At 38.4% G+C, this 15,905-nt stretch overlaps 1 long non-coding RNA gene across 1 annotated transcript; it reads left to right on the top strand.

The window, feature by feature from the left end:
- Positions 1–392: 392 nt before the first annotated feature.
- Positions 393–15,785, top strand: LOC129779826 (uncharacterized). The gene is made up of 3 exons (XR_008743779.1): positions 393–502; positions 15,347–15,549; positions 15,612–15,785. It is a non-coding gene; the product is annotated as an uncharacterized LOC129779826 (long non-coding RNA).
- Positions 15,786–15,905: the final 120 nt, after the last annotated feature.

The raw sequence follows: 15,905 nt of genomic DNA, 5'->3' as shown, positions 1-15,905 counted from the left end.
TGTTTCAATAGCCTGTTTTGAAAGCAATTTTAAGACTATTGAAACAAGTTTTTGGATGAAAAAGTAACAAGTATATGACGCGTAGACATTTTATCTTTCAAATGAAGTGTTTATCATACCATTTCGTTCAGTTGTTTAAGAGCTATTAACGCTCAAAATCTCGGTCTCCAGCGTAACGCTTTCGTTCTCGAAACTTTGGTTTTACACCCCGGTATAGAAATGAAAGACGTAGTCCTACGTCAAAAGTCTCCCCCACACAGCGCACACAACACAACAACGCAACAGTTTGTTTAATTTGTCACTGCGCGAGCCAACGCCCGCAGTACGCAGTATGTGCATCGGTTCGGCACTGGTATTAAGTCCAATTCGATTGGACTTGTAAACACTGAAAAATACATTCTATGCATGTTTTAAGAAAAGAAGTGTAGGCAAATCATGTGACAATGTAATTTGCAAGTAAATTTTGACTAAAAGTTTAAAATGGGTCATTTGACCCCCCTTGGTAGGTTTAGTGTTAAGGATAATAATGGTTTTAAAGTGCCATGAAATATTCTGTTGGAAATGAAAATTGCATTCGTTTTAGTTAAGTTCAAGGAAATCATATTATTAGCCGACCAATTTATGATCCTACTCAGGTTTTCATGAACTTTTTGAGATATTTCAGTAATTGAGCTACTGGAACAATCTGGAACAAATTGAACGTCATCCGCAAAAAGATGAATATTACAATTTTTTATTATCTCAGGAAAGTCATTAATGTACAACGAAAGTAAAATTGGACCCAGAATAGAGCATTGAGAAACCCCTGATAATACAGGAAGAAATTGGGATAAGATCCCATCGCAGAATACAGCCTGTGATCGTCCCTTCAAATAAGATTTAACCAAATTTGAAGCATGAGCGGAAAACCCAAAATTTGATCTAAGCTTTTAACATAAAGTTTCATGAGACACTGAATCAAACGCTTTCGAAAAATCTAACAAAATCGGAATTACAGAACGATCTCTGTCGAGTACTAGTCCTATATTATCAACAATCTTAAGCCGGGTTCAGACGGTGCGAGTAAGCATACGAGTCGGTCTAGTCAGTTACTGCAGTACAGCTACTCACACCGTGTGAACACATCATGCCAGTTAGTGTCATGTGTGATTCGGCGTGCGAGCTACTTCAAATTTTTTTGAATTTACTCGCACTCGCATCCCTCAAAACGTCAAAAACAGAATTTAGCGCTCGAATCAGGGATGCCAAATCTTTACATTGTCTTTACATGTCTCTATTTTTAAGATATTTGAAAATATGCGAAGATTATTATAGACTTGAAAATTATTGAAAAAACAAATAAAACCCTCATAGTTTCTAAGCGGAATCGTTGTTATTAAACGGTTTTATTTAGCTTGCCCTGTAATCTGTTTGTATGTTTGTAACATATCCCACATTAGTAGAAATTTGACCCCCTTCTTGTTGACCGATTGATCTGAAATTTGGAACACACCTTTATCTCTGTAGTCATTACAAAACTGCGTATTTCATTATCTTGTAAATCCAAGATAGAGGCCGCTACAAAATGGCGGATCCCTTTCTTCCTCAAAACCTCATCAATGTGGGTTTTCCAAAACCCCATCAATATGGGTATCAAATGAAAGGGCTTGACTAGCAGAATACAGTTATTTAAGAAAAATGCAAATCCAAGATGGCTGCCACTACTAAATGGCGGACTACATAGTTTCCCAAAACTTCATTAATATGGGTGTTGGGGGGAAGCAAACTACGCCACTGATGACTTGATCTGAACCTGCGCATCCGGACGGTGCCACTCCATGACGCACCCAGACAATCATTGACAGCTAGCTGTCATCACTGTCATTCTGAAAACTTCTCTCGTACCACACATTCTTTGCTAATCACAAAAAAGGAGTAGAGATAGAACCCAAAATAAAGTTGAATTCCCAAATTGTTAAATAATTGAATCATCCTGTCGTGCTTTGAATTTAAAACGAGGAGATCAAATGTAGGTAAAACCTAATAATGTAAAGTTCTTGTTTAATTATTGTTTCTCTTAATAAATACAGCTTTGAGCTCGCTATACATTGATAAAAACGCGTGCTGAATAGAACCTCCGAAACCCCCGTAACAATGGGTATCAAATGAAAGGGATTGACTAGCAGAACACGGTTATTTGTGAAAAATGCAAATCCATCAAAATTCTACCAAATGGCGGACTACATATTATGTCAAAACACCATTAATATGGGTATCAAATGAAAGGGCTTGAATAGTAGATCACAGTAGATCATGAAAAATTAAAATCCAAGATGGCCGCAATCACAAAATAGCAATATACTTTATTAAACGGTTTTATTTAGCTTGAACTGTTCGTATGTATGTATGTATGTCTGTAGGATTGTCCCACAGTAATAGAAATTTGACCAATAGGAACTGACCGGATAGGAACTGCTGTCATTTTAAAACTGCTTATCTTGAAAAATCCAATTTGGCCTCCGCTCAAAATCGCTGATTCCATATCATCTCAAAAAAAAGGTTGATTGAGATATGTGTATCAAACCAACGAACTTGACTTGGAGAACACACTATGTATTTTCTGCAATCTACTCAATATCGGTATCAAATGAAATTTTTTGACTGATAGAATACAGTACAATGCCTTTATTGTAGAGAAATATTCTAATGAAACAGATAATGTACTAAAAACTAGAAAATAAAATGAGTAAACAAAAACTTTTTAAATTATAAAATCCATTCATTTTCATTATCCACAATTAGTGATTTCATCATATGTCCCACTATTTTATTTTAGTCTTATCAATGCCCTAGACTAATGAAGGAGAGGTGTGATAACTACTAACTGCAACTTGCCTAATTATTTTCTCTAGCTTTATACATTATTATGTTTAATCACAAATAAACCGTTTAACTTAAAAAGTTTTTTTACTCATTTTATTTTGTTTTGCACGCTGGTGGGGCACGTTTTCTTTTTGAGATAGTTTTCTTGGGATTCTAAATATAAAATCATTATCGGGCACAATTTTCATTCGAAATTCACTCACAACTTCCAAAAAAAGTATTGTTCTAAAAAACAGAATACATATTCCATTTAAAAAAGTAGATTTTCATTCATTATTTTAGTTTTTGAGGCGTATTTATTCCTCCTGCAAATCTACTATCATTTTCATTTCACAAATTGGTACACGAAGCTGCTGTCAAGGCGAAATAATTCAAAATTTGAAAAATCTTTTAGACTGCCATTTGTAGCACTACATACTTTCGGAATTATTTTAGCTATGGATGCTTTCGAGATTCTAAAAAAATATCGACAATAATCTGAACGATATTCCAGAAGAAAGGTACAACATTTCTAGTTTCACTTATGTAGGTATAGCATCCCTCATGAGTGTATCTTGCGTTGTATTTGTGGAGCAATTAAATCCAACAGTTTTTTCACTTTTTCAGGTGTTATTCTCAACACTGCTCTGTACTCTCGGGGATCATCATCGTAGAGTTACTTCAATATTGTATTTGTTGCTCCTTTTTTTTGCATCCAATTCCTGGACCGAATCCTTTTTTCTTTCTGCTTTTTCCGGATAGTACCTTCAGTTCAAAGAAATTCAGCACAAAGTATTTTTAAACACGGCCAGTGTGTGTTTAGCGATAAAATTGTGTAATGATAAATTCAACTGAAAATCTAAGACGAAAACTGCCAATAAAGAAGTCGATTTCGGATCAATCATCTGACAAATTCGGATCTGATTGCTGTTTCTGACGATTTGATGGACATTTGAAAAACCGCCTGGCATCTCTGGAAAACCTGTGCCGTAGTATCTAGTTTCTTGCCAGCAGCTCACATTGTGTGAACGGACAAGGCGAGTCAACCATTTGTCAAGCGAGTTCACCGGGTCAGTAGCTGCTCATTGTGAAGCCAGCTACTAGCAACGTATAAATGGGCCTTTAAGCATAGTTGTCTTGGTACTATGCTTCCTGCGATAACCAGATTGAAACTGGTGTAACAAGTTTTTTCTGTTCAGATGTTCGCAAATATTTATTTTAACAATGTACTCAAATACTTTTGATAAAGCACAAAGGATGCTGATGGGTCGTAAATTTTCTATGGTGTTCAAATTAGATTTTTTCTTAATTGGTATAATTTTTTATTTCTTCCATGCATCCGGAAAAACGCTTGTTGTAACAATTGTATTAAATAAGTGTTTTACAGGATCGATCTAAAGAGGACAAATTGCTTTCATGAATTTCATTGATATCATGTCCAATCCGAGAGCGTTTGAACTCATGAAGTGCATGGCTTCAATTACATCAAATTGATGAATCCTGTCAAAGTAAAAAACCTCATTGGTCCATCCGTTTCATCTTGTGAAGTCATCAGTGAGAGCATTATTCACAAAAAAATTGGCACAGAATTTGTAGTTGATTTCGTTAACAGTAAAATTACTCGATGGTTGAAATGTTGAACGACCAATTCAAAGAGATTTTATTTTTTTCCACAAATCTTTAGGCGCTGCATTTGTATTAAGCCAATTAGCAAAATAATTTTGTTTTGCTCTACAAATGAGCAAATTTACATGATTGCGAGATTTTTTAAACGCAAGATGATTGTTACCGCCGTGATAAAATTAGTTCAAATCACCCCACATCTTCTTGAATGGCGTTAACGTTCCCTGTGGAACTTTTGCCGTCTCAACGTATTCATTAACTAGCGCCGTTCATTAATACTTGAGATTTCTATGCCGAATAACACGCCTTGAATGTACTCTAGAGTGGCAAGCTCTAGAATACGCGTGACCACAGTGCAAGCCGGAAGAATTTTCTTTGACGACAAATCCCCCAACCAGAACGGGAATCGAACCCGAACACCCGGCATGATAGTGTGGGACGCTAACCACTCGGCCACGGGTGCACGAGTTTGTTTTTTGTGATCACCCCACATAGCGGGACCGAAAAATCAAAATATAAGTTCAATCACCCCGTATAGCAGGACCAAAACATGAAAACATAAACAGATGTAAACATAAATTATCACCAGAAAAACCATGTGTCTTTGCCAAATGATCCACTCATTGAAAAAATCTCTTTCGTTCGTTCAAATATGATCTTTCAGGAAACATTTCCCCCAGCGGTATTCTATTATTGTTATGTGCTGCAAATCACGACACAAAAGAGAACGAGACAACTCTGCATCGGCTCGCACTTCATTGCACACCAGCATGCAAGCAAAGCTATCATATACGCTTTCAGTGCAGGAAGCTTATTTTCTTCTTTGTCTCTAACATATGCATACCGACCTCTCCATGCATCATGAAACAGCAGGATCATACGGATTTTTAAGTCTCAGAGAGTGCAAACTATATGATTATTTAGCTCGATAGAGGCTAAGGGAAGGGTAGTCAGATTATATTTTCCATTTTTAACGCCGCTATCCCTTGAAATGTGTATATTCATAAAGACCGCATAGTTTTACTAGCAACACCGCTCCAGTGAGAAGCAAAAACTCTCGCGTTTTATCTCTTTTCCCATTCGCTGCTCTCCGCAAATGGTGACGTAATGATGACGTAATTTTTCTTGTATCATTTATTGCTTTACACTTGTCTGTGCAGTGGGTTTCGCTATAGTAAAATGAGACGATATATGCGGTTCAAACTTGTATGCAGGCTTCGAAAATAGTGTGCCATGTTTGATACAACTCGAATATGCAAACAACAGTCTTCGTTCCTCTCTTAGTTTAATCACTAAATGTTACAAAAGTGATTGCTGACATTCATACAAGTATCTGAATGATCCTCTCATATTTGGTTATATGTTCGTGAGAGTTTACTTGCATGACACATTGTGTATCATTTGATTTTGATCGAAATCCAAACACTGCAAGCGGGAAACCCAGTGTTTGCCAAATGATCCACTCATTGAGAAAATCGCTTTCGTTCGTTCAAATATGATCTTTCAGGAAACATTTCCCCCAGCGGTATTCTATTATTGTTATGTGCTGCAAATCACGACACAAAAGAGAACGAGACAACTCTGCATCGGCTCGCACTTCATTGCACACCAGCATGCAAGCAAAGCTATCATATACGCTTTCAGTGCAGGAAGCTTATTTTCTTCTTTGTCTCTAACATATGCATACCGACCTCTCCATGCATCATGAAACAGCAGGATCATACGGATTTTTAAGTCTCAGAGAGTGCAAACTATATGATTATTTAGCTCGATAGAGGCTAAGGGAAGGGTAGTCATATTATATTTTCCATTTTTAACGCCGCTATCCCTTGAAATGTGTATATTCATATAGACCGCATAGTTTTACTAGCAACACCGCTCCAGTGAGAAGCAAAAACTCTCGCGTTTTATCTCTTTTCCCATTCGCTGCTCTCCGCAAATGGTGACGTAATGATGACGTAATTTTTCTTGTATCATTTATTGCTTTACACTTGTCTGTGCAGTGGGTTTCGCTATAGTAAAATGAGACGATATATGCGGTTCAAACTTGTATGCAGGCTTCGAAAATAGTGTGCCATGTTTGATACAACTCGAATATGCAAACAACAGTCTTCGTTCCTCTCTTAGTTTAATCACTAAATGTTACAAAAGTGATTGCTGACATTCATACAAGTATCTGAATGATCCTCTCATATTTGGTTATATGTTCGTGAGAGTTTACTTGCATGACACATTGTGTATCATTTGATTTTGATCGAAATCCAAACACTGCAAGCGGGAAACCCAGTGTTTGCCAAATGATCCACTCATTGAAATACAGGAAGTGGGTTATATCTATGGTATAACTGCAAGGGTGACGTAGGACTATCGTTGATTTAGAGATCATTTGTTTGAAGTTGAATCTAAATCCATCCTGAATGAATGAATAAATAAATATTTGGGTGACTTCAAAAACGAGAATGTTACTTTGAAGACTCAAGGTTTTATGCATCCAATATTGGATACAAAAAACCTTGTTCTGAAGAATAATCTTCAGAAGCTTTCCTGTTAACTGCACTTGATTGACAAATCACAAAACCAAATGTATGTGGTCGCAGTATTATATGGATAGAAAACATTAAAATAAACTCGCTTGAATGTAATTTTCAATTCCAAGGGGAACTGGCAGATTATTTTTCAGCAACGATCATTTCTTTCCAGGTTTCCTCTCGATAACCAGCAAACGAGAAGAGTTGCGCACGTGTATGTGTGTGTGTGTGGCGGCTGCTTCTATGTCTTCCCGAGGAACCGTATTTCGATGCTGATACTCTCTTGGTCACCTCCTCTTCTCCTTCTGATCGATCGGCTTTTCTGCGCTCCCTCACAGTTAAAACAAACTGATTGCATTTCAGGTCAAGCCAGGTGATGAATACCTCGATCCCTCGCCGTTCAGCTCGTTCAGTAACGATGTTGTCTTGTCGATGTCCTCAGGCGTCGTGCACAAATTACGTAACGCAAAAATCCGGATTTTGAACCTCCCCCCCTTTCGTAACGCAATTTCCTATCTCTAATAAACAGAAAGTAACGCAACATCTAACCCCTCCCCCCTTATCGCGTTACGTAATTTGTGCACGACGCCTCACGAAAAATGAATGGGTTTCACCACCAGAATATCATTTCAGTATGCTTTTCGTGCGTGATTGAATCGAGAGAAGGTGTGGTTTACGATGGCAATTTGGAAGGCAAACTAGAGGAGAATGAACTCTCTGAGTATGAAAATTTCGGCGACTGAGCAATAATCGATTGAAAATTATATAATTTTGGCGATACGAAACATTTTCCGTTTTTCATGTTATACATCCATTATTGGATACGAAAATATCCTACTGATGGGAAAGAATAATCTTCAGAAGCTTTCCAGCTAATTACACTTGATTGAAAAATTACGAAATCAAATGTATTTGGTCGCTGTGTTCGCCATATAATTAGAAAACATTAAAATAAACTCTTTCGCATGGATGTATTCTTCAATTCCCAGGGAACTGGCAGATTATTTTTCAGCAACGATTAGATCTTTCCGGAATTTTCTCGATGATGTATGGCATCCAAACGAAAATTCTCGTTTCAGTTTGGCCTGCAAAAAACTTTTCTGAACTCTAATCCATCAAATTTGGAGCCCTGAAAAGGGCCGTTGATTATATGCTAAGCTAATATAGCACCCTCTCGTTGGATTCGACGGGCCAGCTGAATGTCCTTGGGCATGATGTGACGCGTTTTACGTGGATAGCACACAAATTTGTATCTTCGAATAAGCCTCCTGCAGCGTCATAACCGCGGAACTTTGGAAGCGCAAGTCGGTTTTGAAGTCCTGAGCAATTCCATGATCCAAAAGCTGCAAAGGTAGCTTGCGGATCAGCAATTCGGTCGACTTCCGATAGCGATGAATTTCACGCAAAGTTCCCGGTCGATAGCGATGTGGCTTCTTCACCTATCCTGCGGCTGGTGCGCTTATCCGAGCTGCTTTCGTGTGCCTTACCACTGAAAGACTAACTAGCTATCTGCTTGGTCCCAAACAAACGAGTCGTCACGGTGCGAGAGTAGAGTAAGAAATGAACGAAAGCAAAGGAAGCGTCATTTTATAACCTGTTTTCGAAGCTATCATTAAGCTATTGAAACAATTTTCCGACTCAATAAATAGCAATCATATAACTCTTGGACATTTTATCTTTTGTATGAAATGATTATCACTGTTCCGTTGATCCGAAGCAGAATGAATCACGCTTAAAGAAGGAATGGATTTTTTCTTGGAATTTACTCAGCAAAAATAATGCCCTTTCCCAACACTTGAAAACGAAAAACGGTAACAGTTTCATCAAAGTGATTTCTTCGATATGGGGATATATTCACTACAACATGTCATGTATTTCATATTCTTCATTATGAAATCCATATCCATGACACCTATCGGTATCGAATTATCATCGACACCACGATTTTCGCTAAATGCTCCTTTCAGTTCGGCCTGTAAAAAACTTTTCTGAACTCTAATCCATCAAATTTGGAGCCCTGAAAATGTTGATTATATGCTAAGCTAATATAGCACGCTCTCCTCGGATACGATGGGCCAGCTGGATGTCCTTGGGCATGATGTGACGCGTTTTGCATGGATAGCACACAAATTGGTATCTTTGAATAAGCCTCCTACAGCGTCATAACCGCGGAACTTTGGAAGCGCAAGTCGGTTTTGAAGTCCTGAGCAATTCCTCGAACCAAATGCTGCAAAGGAAGCTTGCGGATCAGCAATTCGGTCGACTTCTGATAGCGACGAATTTCATGCGAAGTTCCCGGTCGATAGCGATGTGGCTTCTTCACGCTTCCTGCGGCTGGTGCGCTTATCCGAGCTGCTTTCGTGGTGTCTTACCACCGAAGGACTAACGAGCTGTCTGCTTAGTCCCGATGAAACGAGTCCTCACGGTGCGAGAGTTGAGTAAGAAATGAACGAAAGCAAGGGAAGTGTCATTTTATAAAACATAAAAGAATCGAATGTAAACCCCACCCTCTTTATTATATAAGCTTACTGTATACTCACGAATATAATAAGGGTGGGATTTAGATTCTATACTTTTATGGTTTATAAAATGACGCTTCCTTTTCTTTCGTTCATTTCTTACTCTACTCTCGCACCGTGAGGACTCGAGCTCGTTAGTCTTTCGCAGACAGCTCGTTAGTCATTCGGTGGTAAGGCACACGAAGTCAGCTCGAATAAGCGCACCAGTAGCAGGATAGGTGGAGAAGCCACATCGCTATCGACCGGGAACTTTGCGTGAAATTCATCGCTATCAGAAGTCGACCGAATTGCTGATCCGCAGCTACCTTTGCAGCATTTGGATCGTGGAATTGCTCAGGACTTCAAAACCGACTTGCGCTTCCAAAGTTCCGCGGCTATGACGCTGCAGGAGGCTTATTCGAAGATACCAATTTGTGTGCTATCCATGCAAAACGCGTCACATCATGCCCAAGGACATCCAGCTGGCCCATCGTATCCGAGGAGAGCGTGCTATATTAGCTTAGCATATAATCAACAGCCCTTTTCAGGGCTCCAAATTTGATGGATTAGAGTACAGAAAAGTTTTTTACAGGCCGAACTGAAAGGAGCATTTAGCGAAAATCGTGGTTTCGATAATAATTCGTTACCGATAGGTGCCATGGATATGGATTTCTTAATAAAGAATATGAAATACATGACATGATGTAGTGAATATATCCGAAGAAATCACTTTGGTGAAACTGCATTATAAAATTATTTGTGTACGAATGCCGCAATCGATAGTCGACTCTAATTTGCGCTGGGTAATTTCCTCGGAGGACTCGATTCCTCCTTTGAACATTAATAATCTCTTTCTGGCAAAACGATGTGGTATGAATCACATTATTTAAATGATAGAATGAAGAAGTTTTCTGCCAATTTCCTTCAACCTCCAAACGTATCTTTCTCCCGTTTGTCGTTTTCGCGTTCGCTAATCCTTTCTCACAACACCCATTTCTCGTTTGAGAAATTGTTGAATAAACATTGTTTGCCAGTGCGCGTAGAGCGGAAATTCCTAAAGATTCATTGCACCTATAATAAATTGCCGAAAGACGTGGTCTTACGTTGATCGCACTTGATTGAAAAAATCCAAAACGAAATGTATTTGGTCGCAGCATTATATGAGTAGAAAGCAAATAATCGCTCGAAAATTACTTGATTTTCGCGATGTGAAACATTTTCCGTTTTTTATGCTATGCATCCAATATTGGATACGAAAATTTCCACTGATGGGGAAAAAAATATTCAGAAGCTTTCCTGTTAATTGCGATTGATTGGAAAATAACAAAACCAAATGTATTTGGTTGCAGTGTTATATGGATATAAAACATTAAAATAAACTCTTTCGCATGAATGTATTTTTCAATTCCCAGGGGAACTGGCAGATTATTTTTCAGCAACGATGATAGCAACGAGAATTCCGCGCGTGTATGTGTGTGTGTGTGTGTGTGTGTGGCGGCTGCTCCGATGTTTCAAGCGGAACCGTGGCATCACTCTCCTCCTGATGGATTCCCTTTTGGCCTTAGGTGCACAAACAGACTCTTGGTGACACCGTTCATCAGCGTTTTCATGATAAACGAAATTAGCTTCACAACAACAGCGACAACATGCTCCAATCGCTGTTCAATCATAACTGAGTGGGTTTACGAGCGGCGCTCGCTTATATACCGATTGGTGATTTCAATAGCCTGTTTTGAAAGCAATTTTAAGACTATTGAAACAAGTTTTTGAATGAAAAAGTAACAAGTATATGTCGCGTAGACATTTTATCTTTCAAATGAAGTGTTTATCATACCATTTCGTTCAGTTGTTGAAGAGCTATTAACGCTCAAAATCTCGGTCTCCAGCGTAACGCTTTCGTTCTCGAAACTTTGGTTTTACACCCCGGTATAGAGATGAAAGACGTAGTCCTACGTCAAAAATCGCTTTCGTTCGTTCAAATATGATCTTTCAGGAAACATTTCCCCCAGCGGTATTCTATTATTGTTATGTGCTGCAAATCACGACACAAAAGAGAACGAGACAACTCTGCATCGGCTCGCACTTCATTGCACACCAGCATGCAAGCAAAGCTATCATAAACGCTTTCAGTGCAGAAAGCTTATTTTCTTCTTTGCCTCTAACATATGCATACCGACCTCTCCATGCATCATGAAACAGCAGGATCATACCTGATTTTTAAGTCTCAGAGAGTGCAAACTATATGATTATTTAGCTCGATAGAGGCTAAGGGAAGGGTAGTCAGATTATATTTTCCATTTTTAACGCCGCTATCCCTTGAAATGTGTATATTCATATAGACCGCATAGTTTTACTAGCAACACCGCTCCAGTGAGAAGCAAAAACTCTCGCGTTTTATCTTATTTCCCATTCGCTGCTCTCCGCAAATGGTGACGTAATTTTTCTTGTATCATTTATTGCTTTACACTTGTCTGTGCAGTGGGTTTCGCTATAGTAAAATGAGACGATATATGCGGTTCAAACTTGTATGCAGGCTTCGAAAATAGTGTGCCATGTTTGATACAACTCGAATATGCAAACAACAGTCTTCGTTCCTCTCTTAGTTTAATCACTAAATGTTACAAAAGTGATTGCTGACATTCATACAAGTATCTGAATGATCCTCTCATATTTGGTTATATGTTCGTGAGAGTTTACTTGCATGACACATTGTGTATCATTTGATTTTGATCGAAATCCAAACACTGGGGAAACCGATGCATTTTCGGTAATCTGAATATGATAGAGAGATCTTTCTCTCCCTTTTTGGTTTTAAATTAGATTAAGAATTTTCTGTATATAAAAGATCAAATTTTAGAATAAAGTGTAGAGGCGAATGAACTGCAAAGTTTAAAGCCTCTTAAAAACAAAGAAGAAGAAGAAGAATAAAGCTCAGTTCAATATCAACTGCTGTTTTGGTAAGATCCGAAAATCATCTGGTTATACAGAAGTTTTTCTTTGGTCCCATTTCAAGGTGCATAGTCCTTCTAAATTGTAAGGAAACTAGCTAGAAGTCGGATCAGGCCAAGGGAATCTACTGTAAATAACCAGTGCACTAAGTAAGAGTGAAACTCTTTTCTCCCTTCCAGTATCATAGTCCTTCTCAATAGCAAGGCAACTAGTAGGAAGCGGGAAAGGCCGAGTATCAGCTCATCTAAGTGCTTTTATTGGTCCGCCATAGAACAGTTGATACCGCGTCGGTACTTTCAGTTTCGTCGGTTAACAAAGTCTCGCGAACCCGAACCTTCGCGCGGGGAGACTTGCTAACGCGCGTTACAATGATCATTGAAATTTTGACGTAGGACTACGTCTTTCATTTCTATACCGGGGTGTAAAATCAAAGTTTCGAAAACGAAAGCGTTACGCCGGAGACCGAGATTTTGAGCGTTAATAGCTCCTAAACAACTGAACGAAATGGTATGATAAACACTTAATTCGAAAGATAAAATATCTACGCGTTCTATACTTGTTACTTTTTCATCCAAAAACTTGTTTCAATAGTCTTAAAATTGCCTTCAAAACAGGCTATTGAAATCACCAATCAGTATATAAGCGAGCGCCGCTCGGAAATCCACTCAGTTCTAATTGAACAGCGATTGGAGCATGTTGTCGCTGTTGTGGTGAAGCTCTTCGTTTATCATGAAAGCGCGGATGAACGGTGTCACCAAGAGCCTGTATGTGCACCTTAGTCCAGAAGGGAATCCATCAGGAGGAGAGTGATGCCACAAACGGTTCCCCGGGAAGATCTCGAAGAAGCCGCTACACACACACACACATACACGCGCGGAATTCTTTCCGTTTGGATGCCATTCAGCATCGAGAAAGATCCGGAATATTATCTGCCAGTTCCTCTGGGAATTTAAAAATACATTCATGTGAAAGAGTTTATTTGAATGTTTTCTATCCATGTTACACTGTGACCAAATATGTTTCAATCAAGTGCTATTAACAGATGGTTATCGAATTAGCATGAACCACTGGTGTCTAATCGTTATCGTTACTGAAAATAATCTGCCAGTTCCTCTGGGAATTTGAAAATACATTCATGTGAAAGAGTTTATTTGAATGTTTTCTATCCATGTAACACTGTGACCAAATACATTTGGTTTTGTGATTTTTCAATCAATCGCAATTAACAGGATAGCTTCTGAAGATTATTCTTCCCCATCAGTAGGATATTTCCGTATCCAATATTGTATGCGCCCGCAATCGATTATTGCTCAGTCGCCGAAAGTTCCGAGCTCAGAGAGTTCATTCCCCTCATTGCCATCGTAAACCACACCTTCTCTCGATTCAATCACGCACAAAAAGCATACTTAAGCGATATTCTGGTTGTGAGACGCATTCATTTTTCGTGAGGACATCGACAAGACAACATTGTTGCTGAGGGTGCTAGACAGCGAAGGATCGAGATCTGCCCTGAAACGCAAGCAGTTTGTTTGAAACTGTGAGGGAGCACAGAGAAGCCGATCCTTCAGGAGAAGAGAAGGTGACCATCGAAGCAGCCGCATTTTTCAATCAAGTGCTATTAACAGGTGGTTATCGAGTTAGTATTAACCACTGGTGGGCTTCCAGTATCGAGGAAAATGTTGAAATATCTAATCGTTGCTGGAAAATAATCTGCCAGTTCCCCTTGGAATTGAAAATTACATTCAAGCGAAAGAGTTTATTTTAATGTTTTCTATCCATAAAATATCCATATAATACATTTGGGTTTGTGATTTGTCAATCAAGTGCAGTTAGCAGGAAAGCTTCTGAAGATTATTCTTCAGAACAAGGTTTTTCGTATCCTATATTGGATGCATAAAACCTTGTGCCTCCAACGTAACGCTCTCGTTTTCGAAGTCCCCCAAATATTCATTTATTCATTCATTCAGAATGGATTTAGATTCAACTTCAAACAAATGATCTCTAAATCAACGATAGTCCTACGTCACCCTTGCGGTTATACCATAGATATAACCCACTTCCTGTTTTTAGTATTTTTCCTTTTCTTATAAAGCAAATCACGATTCACTATAGCCCTAGAAATGGATGAATTAAACCAAGGACTACGTATCGGAACGAATGTATCATGGAGATTGCACAAAACATTGTTGAAAAATTGCAACTGTAAGTTAGAGTCATCAATTTGATAAAAAGAGGTCCAATATACTGAATTAAACTCTTCTACCATTGAATGAAGTTGTATGGCATTGTAATCACGATACACGATAGTCTTAGGAGTTGGTATGAACCTAAAATCAAGGGATGCAAAAATTAGGTTAAGATTGGATAACACAGGTACTTTAATTTGACTAAATATTAACACTTTCGGCGGACCATTGATATGCATTAAATCCAATTGTGATACTCCGTAATTATGAAAAAACGTCGGTTCAGTACCCAAACAGTGCAAGGAATGAGTGTCATAAGACCCGAAACCTGTCACGCTTAGTCGAACGGTTACCTAAAAGGTTCACGTTGAAATCACTCAAAAATAATATATGCTCATAGGCAAAACCATACATAGATAATAAACCCTCCATTGTATCCGAACAGTCTATCTCCGGTGGGTTGTATACTGCAGTTATCAGAAGTTTCTCATTTTGTATGGTGACCTCAATACTAATGAATTCTGTGCAGGCAATTCCTGTTGAAGGATGCTCATGATCTAGTAGGGAGAAGGTTCAAATCGTTTTGGCAAAATTTGTATATTTCAAAAACAAGCAAACAAAAAACAACTAGGGAAAACTTCCAATCAAAGTACAGACAGGAAGACTTTGTTTCATTGCTTTTGATCTACAAAACATTTTATCTCTATCTAATTTTTTTCAGGAATATCCAACCACATAGAAATATCCCGTCGACGAACAGGAACTGCAAAAATGTACAATCGATGCTGCAACCGTCCATCGTTTACCATAACATCTACTGGATATTTGAGACTATCCGACAACAGAAATTTCAGGAAGATTATCGCTTAAGAATGGAACAGAATAGAAAAAAAAAAGTTGCTGCGCTGGATAATTACATGGACGGTAAGGTTAACACATTCATTGCATTGTATACCTTGATAACACTATTTCATTCCTGTCGCTAGTCGTGATTACATAATAACGATTCAACGTCACTGCACTGAATACAGGAATTGTCCCAATTGTCGATGCTAAATGCTTCTGCTGCCGCCGTAGAACACGTATATTTGAAATCGCATAAAATGTAAAAACTCGATTTTATATACCATTATCAAATTAAGTCGCATATCGGTATAATAAACATCAATTTTATGATGTACATTGTCGTAAAATATATGTAATCCGCATCATATGCGTATATTACGCTGATGCAGTTTGTGTGTCGTTTAAGCGTATAATTTAAATCGATTCAGTACTGT

The sequence above is a fragment of the Toxorhynchites rutilus genome, chromosome 3 (assembly GCF_029784135.1).
Source record: "Toxorhynchites rutilus septentrionalis strain SRP chromosome 3, ASM2978413v1, whole genome shotgun sequence".
Classification (NCBI taxonomy): domain Eukaryota; kingdom Metazoa; phylum Arthropoda; class Insecta; order Diptera; family Culicidae; genus Toxorhynchites; species Toxorhynchites rutilus.
Note: the sequence above shows the minus strand (reverse complement) of the source record. Positions and strands in the feature narration are given on the sequence as shown.